Here is a 7,641-nt window from a genome sequence, read left to right as displayed (position 1 = left end):
ACTCACGTGACTTGCTGCATGCTCTCATTCATGTTCTCCACATTCATAACCCAGCAACATTCAATAGTATCTCGCAACATCGGGTTATTACTGATATCAACCCAAATTGGGTCAAATCAAGCCAGCTTCCTAACCCAACAGTCTCAACCGAGTGTTTGGATTGAAACAATTACCAGCGTGTTTTATAAGTGTAGGCTATAAAAAAGTACACAGTGTATGTTTTTGCTTAATCGCTTGCGAATATAAGAGGTCATACATACCCTATAATATTAGAATAGCCTACCTCTTAGTTTCAAAATACTTACAGTAGAAATAATTTGTAATTTTACAGATTATTACTCCTTTATTCTCCAAACTTCGCATATTGTTACCTTATACCTACACAGAGGTACTGAATAGGTACACTGTAATTACAAAAAAGTTACGCTGTCAATTCTGTTTACTTACGCAGAACATTGCGGGTTGTAGTCTAAAGCGTTACCTAACAAAGTATTATTACTTCGTTACATAACACCACTGCAAAAGAGGATGAAGCGGTACCATCAAGCACTGATCCAGAGGTACCCAGCAGCTACACAGTGACTGACGCAGGATGCAGCACTAAAGCAAGTCCATCAACCAGCTATGTAGGTACAGATGCAACGGCCACAACTGCCAATCTACATTCTGGCAGAAGTTCTATGAACATAGAGAAACCATCGCTCAATAAAAAAGTAGAAATTGATCAGGTGTCCCCTCAGAGTGCTCTGCCAGTTGATCCTTCTCTCCGGCCATCTCGCCTAACAGATTCTGATCGTCTTGAAATTGTACATTTAAAGTAGAATCTGATTTTTCTTTCCCCAAAGACAAAGATGGACAAGGTTTTAATAGTTTGCAATGCTATCGCAGACTCACAAATGGAGGGTTAAGAATTTGGCTCATTTATTCAAAGCAGAAAATTTTGCTTGTAAACTCTTCAGTACCAAAGAAACAAACCTGTCAAGGGAGGGTTTTAGTGACTGGTCCAACCTCAGCAAGAGGTTGACAATAGCTTAGACCACACATAATCCATGTTGAAATGGAGGGAACTAGAGATGCGTCTAAAGAAGAAGAAGGCAATAGACCATCGAGAATGAACTCTCTTGGAGGCAGAGAGGAAAAGGTGGCAAGATGTCCTTACACAATTAGTCAGCATCACAATATCTTTGGCATCCCTAAATCTTGCTTTTAGGGGCTCTATTACCTTGGACAGCAAATCCAAAATGAGCTGATAGAGCTCATAAGTGACAAAATACTGAAGACCATCGTGTCCAATATTCATCAGGCAAAATACTATTCCATTATTCTTGACTGCACCCCAAGTCATAAAGAACAAATGTCAGTCATATTGCGGACTGTGGTCTTGGAGCCAAAGCCAGAGGTTAAAGAATACTTTTTAGGATATGTGGAGGTCTTAGAAACTACTGGCTTGAATCTGTCAAATGTGATACTGGACAAGCTTCAGGAGCTTCAGATTCCTTTTGAAAATTGCAGAGGACAAGCCTACGATAATGGTGCTAATATGAAAGGTAAAAGTCAAGGAGTGCAGGCAAGACTGCTAAAGCAAAACCCAAGAGATTTGTTTGTACCTTGTGGAGCACATTCAATGCATCTTGTGATAGCAGATGCAGCAAAGGCATCAAGGTCTGCATTTAAAGTCACACCAGAGGTGTTCTGCTGGGATTAGGACTTGGCTTTCTGCAGGCCATTCAAGTTCTTCCACACTGACTGAATCAATCTTTTTTTTTTTTTTTTTTTACCTTGCCTTATACACAGAGGCATTGCCGTGTTAGAATAGAAAAGGGTCCTGTTCAAACTATTGGTATACAATTAGAAGCACACAATTCCCTAGAATAGCATTATATGCTTAAATATTCAGATGTGTACTCTTGGAAATTACTAAAGTAGTCAAACCTGTTCATTAGAAGCCAATACTTTTGGCAATATAGTGTAAAAGCCAACCTAGCTATTCAAAATCTTTGTCTGCAATTTAATAATATTGACATTACTTTTGCTCTTGCTTTTGACCATTAGGTATCAGTAACATAATTCATTCAGAACCTGTTCTATGGACATAGACTTTCTGTAGCACACTATTCTGCTGATATGGAATGAGTTTGACTACTTAATCAGCAATATTAATAGAAATCACTGGGGCAAACAAAAAAATCCTAAAATAATAAATAGGATACCCCATAACACCAGCATTTCCAGCAGTATCCCACATTTCTCAATCATGATCTTACTCATGTGACTATTAGCTTAACAGCTGTATTCCTTGTTTGCTAGCTACCTATGCACATACAGCATACAATGTTAAAAACGTTCTACATTATGAACCTTAACCCAAAAACCTTTAGCTTCATACACTGTAGATAATTGTGACGCTGCCTGTGGAAACCCAGCTAGAGTATTTTTTTTAAATAGTGGATGAGTCATTCACAAATGTATTATTTGCTTAATAAAAGCCTCCTTTGAGATTGTTTTGACAGACATGTTTATTGTGTATTATTTTCAACGTGTTTATTGCTAGGTTTAGTGTGGCAAAATAGAAGCGCAGCCGTAATTCGCGTGCAGTGTATCTGGTTGCCATGACAACCTCATGAGCTTCCTGCTATGCTTCTATTACATTATTACTACTACTGTTACTACTAATAAAACAGATCTCTGGGGGCCCCAAAAGTGCGTGGGCCCTTAGAATCATCCTAACTCCCCCCCCCCCCCTTAGCAGCGCCCCTGTTGTGTACTGTCAAAAATAAACAAATTATATCTTCTCTATTTCCAGTTTGTAGCGTGGATCATTCATTGCAACATTTAATCTGATTCTCATGCTTAAGAATCTGTTATCTTGAAAAATAATTTATGCTACTACTTCTCACTGACTTGGTTTTAAACCTATATTGTTATCCAATTTATGAGCCTCAAAACATCTTAAAATGCACACATGTAGGTCAGGAAAATCTAACTTTTCTGGGGGGAGCATGCCCCCAAAACCCCCTACCAATCTCAGTTTTAGAAACTCAGTATTTCTAGAAACCTGCATACAGCCCTGCCACTATTCTCAGTCACATGCTCGTCACGGACACGACCTCCCCCCACCCTTGCTAAATGAAAGAGATGGATTGTCGTGGTGTAAATCCAATGTGATACTTTAGGGTGTGCTGGTGTTTGTAGTGGGAAAATATCTGCGCTCTAGCTTTGATATTTGATGCTCTTTCGATGCGAATTGCAGAAAGGGAGAGACAGCGAAGTCCAGCACTTCAGAAATGATAGCTGCATCCGAAAACTCGAATGGCACTTTTCCACTGCATGGTACGGCACGGTACGGCTCGGTACGGTTCACTTTTGGGGGGTTTTCCACTGGGTACAGTACCTGGTACCTGGTACTTTTTTTAGTACCACCTCGGTTGGGGTTCCAAGCGTACCGTACCGTTACCAAAACGTGACGTGTAAACTCTGCTGATCACTGATTGGCCGGAGAGAATCGTCACTACCTGCGTCACTGAACTTGCGACACAAACACAACAGAACCGCTTAAATCAGCACAGCCAGCGAAGGATCGAACGCAATGGTTTTGAACGAGCGCACCTTTTTTTAACAACCAAAAAGTGGCTGTTCCCCCTGTTGAGGAAGAACAGACGTTCCTCTCGTTGATAGCAGAGGAGAGGATCCAGCGAGAGCTTGATGGTGCGACGCGGAATGAAAACGTTTTTCAGGAGTCGCCCGCAGTAGAGGCGGCGCAACTATAACGACATGTGAATAATCCCACCCATTCTAAAGCGGTACTGAACTGCAGTGGAAACACAAACCGAGCCAAACTGAGCCGTGCCGTGCCGTGCCGTACTGAGCCGTACTGAGCCGAGTCGTACCACGCAGTGGAAAAGCGCCATAAGATGCTGCCTTCGGAGGCATTCCAAGACAGGAAGGCATCAAGGCACGTCCCAACCCAAATTCTGCTTTACTTCCTGTCTCCGGAGGTACCTTCTTCTGATCCAATTTTGAAGGCAGCATAGATGTATCCTTCTCTGCTTTTGATATCCCACAATCCTGTGCGTTCCATTCCGTGACGATTGAGTTAAAATATAAAGATGGCGTCTGAAAGGTGCGTTTGGTGGTCAGTTTGTGTGTAAATGTATATTTCTGACTAAGTTTTTGCACTTTTGATGTTATTTCTAGCGAGAAATCAGTATTATAGTAATTAAATATTTGTTTAGTTATCACCAAAACTCGTTCTATTTTGTTGTAGCTCATTAAACCGTTACGCTGCCTCAGAAGCCTGTCCGAAATCAGTTTCATGAGGTGCCTTCATGCAAAAATGCTGCCTCTAAAGTCATTGCCTCATACGGCAGCAAGGTTTTGGATGCAGCCGATAACTGATTTGGAGGTGAGAAAGAAACAGTCATTTAGTTATACCGGTAATTATTGGTGTTTGAGGGTCCCCTCCTGTGGTTATTTATGGCACTGCAGACATTGTAGAGATCTGTGTGTCTCTGCTGCAGGTATTATATTTACGGTTATTTTCTCTCATTAATGAAGTAACTGTGATTAATATGTTTTAAGAAAATATATTCAATGCAATGGCTCACGTACATGTATTTGAACGTATAAATAATGCATTTAACACTTTTGCACTGACTTGAGATCGTTCTGACAATTGCTGGTAATATGAGTCGAGTGAATGTGTAATTCCTATTTTTCTAGTCTGCGGTACTGTATCTTCAGCCTGATTTGTACCCTTTCTCATTAAAAAGGTATGTTGTTTTTGTGTTTATTCTGTCATAAATGTTCATTGTTACCATGTTCATAGTATTTAGTTGTTCATGTTCTGTTTTCCAGTCTTTGTCTTGCAATAGTGCAATGTTGTTAATTACAGGTATGTTGCTAAGGTCTTCATATTGTGTATTGCTGCCATGTGTTCTAACACAAGTAATGTGAGTTTAGCTGTACTAGGGCAGATTTGTGTTTCGCTGCTGCAGCCAACATGATTTTTACCTTTTTTTTTTTCTATGAAAACGTCTTTGTCTTCAGTCTGTCGCCTTGTAATAGTGCTCTGTGTTAATTACAGTAAATCAAAGACGAAAGAATCCCGTGTGTGTGAGTGTGTCACGACTGTTACATACAGGATGAAAGCATAGGCTGCACTCATGTTCTGAGATAATAGAACACATTTCAAAAGAAACAGAGAGAAAAGTTGTTGCACATAAAAGCAAATAACTCCCGTGTGAGCATAACAATTGATGAGAGCACTGTATTTGGTATTGCCTGTATAATAGTATTTGTCAGATGTGATGTCACAGGCGGAGTGATGTTGAAAACAACACTCATTCTATCTACACAGGGTTGAGAGGGAGTTTGGAGGAAGCTGGCTTTGATGAGAACTTTCTGCGGCAAAATCTCGTTGTTGTTGCTGCTGACGGTGCGTCAGATCGAACAGGGCTAATATGGGGTGATTAAAAGCTAAAACAAGAGTTTTCCTGAATTAGCTAAACATTTCAGTAAAGACCGTGAAGAAACTGATGTTGAAAGAAAAAAAAAATACAAAAGTTCTTAAGAGTTAGTTCACCCAAAAATGAAAATTAGCCCATAAATTACTCACCCTCAAGTCATCCTAGGTGTATATGACTTTCTTCTTTCAGACGAATCCAGTTGGAGTTATATTAAAAATTGTCTTTGATCTTTCAAGCTGTTTAATGCCACTCAGCGGGTGTTGCATGCATCAGTCCAAAAGAAGTGAAATAAAAAGCACCCGCAGTGGAGAGATCAAAACAAAGCAATGGTCACTAATTAGAAGTACAGAATGAGGATTTGCTTCTTTTGCTCCTGTTAACAAACGTTGGTTTTCACCAGACTCACCAGCACATGCGCAGCGCTGAACTCATACGTCATCCGCCCGGAGCTGCTTCTGTTTACAACTGTTGGCGCAAGCTAGATTAAAGTGATTATTACGTTTTGAATATGGATATTTTTCTTACAAAAATGCATCAATTCGCTACAGGAGGCCTTTGTCCCCCCGGAGCCATGTGAGACACTTTTGTTATGGATGGGCGCTTTTTATTTCACTTCTTTTGGACTGATGCATGCAACACCCGCTGAGTGGCACTAAACAGCTTGAAAGATCAAAGACTATTTTTAATATAACTCCGACTGGATTCGTCTGAAAGAAGAAAGTCATATACACCTAGAATGACTTGAGGGTGAGTAATTTATGGGCTAATTTTCATTTTTGGGTGAACTAACCCTTTAAGCACCTCACAAAAAGCAAACTTTCTGTTTGATTTGGCATTGTATGGATGTTCTTCGGGAACTCCAGAGCCTCTCACACTCAAGCTGCAGGAAAGAGAAACCAGCTACACAGAGCAGGCCATTGAAGTTCTTCAAGCACTAATTTCCAGGGAGGTAAATCTACCAGAAAGGTTGAGCAATATCGCATTTTGCCCAGTTTAATGGTGTCGGCATCAATGGTGAGAGAGAGAAAGGGGAAGATCGATTTTTTCAAGCAATATTTTACAACTTAAAACAACGTCTGCTTAGCAACGATCTTGAGTTATCGAAGCCCCCTGAGATGTCAAACTAGCTCAAGCTGACAGAACAGCTTCTTAGTGAAACTACCAGACAAGCAATAGATTAATTTAGAGACTTTAAATGCCAGAAGACACAGAACGGGAAAACTGCAAGCAAAACCTTCTCAGCTCCCTCTGCAGAGTGTGAGAGAGGACTCTCAACAGTAACAGGCTTGTCTTCTCTTCTTTTCGTTGGCATGCATCAATGGACCACCTACACAGCTCTTTGAGCCAGCACCATTTGTGATGTCCGGATTCAAAGTGGCCATCGTCTTTCCACATCATGGCTCACAGGGATGCAAGCTAGAGAGAGAGAGAGAAGCTAAACATCTATGGTCATTTTAGGTCAATCCCTCACCTGAAGCTGTTCCTCACACCTGTGTAAACGGCAATACATAGTTTCTTATGTGCAATGTTTTGAAATGCTGAGTAGGTGAAACTGTTCTGTAAGAGCTATTGTGTACAGTGCACACTGCAGAATGGTGTGATGTTTTTCTTTGGTTGATAACTGCGTATTTTTGATTTAATACATGAGATCTGATTGAATTAAATTTGATGCGCATGATTCACTGAAACGCGCAAATATATGCATTACACAAACTATGTGAACTGAAAAAAAGCTGCCAATGTATAATCTGCACACCGTGTACAGATCTGATATTGCACGCAAAGATGTTACAATGTTGCATGTCAGTTGGTCTATAACGTGTTACTTTGTATTTTAAATGCAAAATACAATTCTTTTTAAGTAACAATTTGTATGATAATGTTTGTGCAATACATGTAAGAGATGTAATTATTGCGAAAATTGGCCTATCATGCCTGTTTTTATAAATCATGAGTACTCGAGTAACTCGGGTATTGTTCTTACAAGGAACCAACTGGCAGAAATTAGTAGTTGTGCAACCAATACCACCTACAGACACACATTCAAAGAGATTGTTAATACATTGAATTTTCCCTGCTTTTAAAATAAATTCATCCAGATTTTGCCAAATTCTGTCACGTTTCGTGTTATACAGCACAGGCGATTTTGTCTCTCCGACTCGCCTATATTGCCCGT

At 40.2% G+C, this 7,641-nt stretch overlaps 1 protein-coding gene across 1 annotated transcript in view; it reads left to right on the top strand.

The window, feature by feature from the left end:
- The first annotated feature begins 5,428 nt into the window (after positions 1–5,428).
- The window catches only part of LOC107571074 (DExD-box helicase 21), a 16,830-nt gene continuing 14,617 nt past the window's right edge, over positions 5,429–7,641 (top strand). The window contains exon 1 of the mRNA XM_016257354.1: positions 5,429–5,434. The gene's annotated coding sequence lies outside the window, so the exon portion shown is untranslated. The remainder of the gene's footprint in view (positions 5,435–7,641) is intronic.

The sequence above is a fragment of the Sinocyclocheilus grahami genome, unplaced genomic scaffold, assembly GCF_001515645.1.
Source record: "Sinocyclocheilus grahami isolate Dianchi unplaced genomic scaffold, SAMN03320097.WGS_v1.1 scaffold1546.1, whole genome shotgun sequence".
NCBI lineage: Eukaryota > Metazoa > Chordata > Actinopteri > Cypriniformes > Cyprinidae > Sinocyclocheilus > Sinocyclocheilus grahami.
This window is presented reverse-complemented; position numbering and strand designations above follow the sequence as displayed.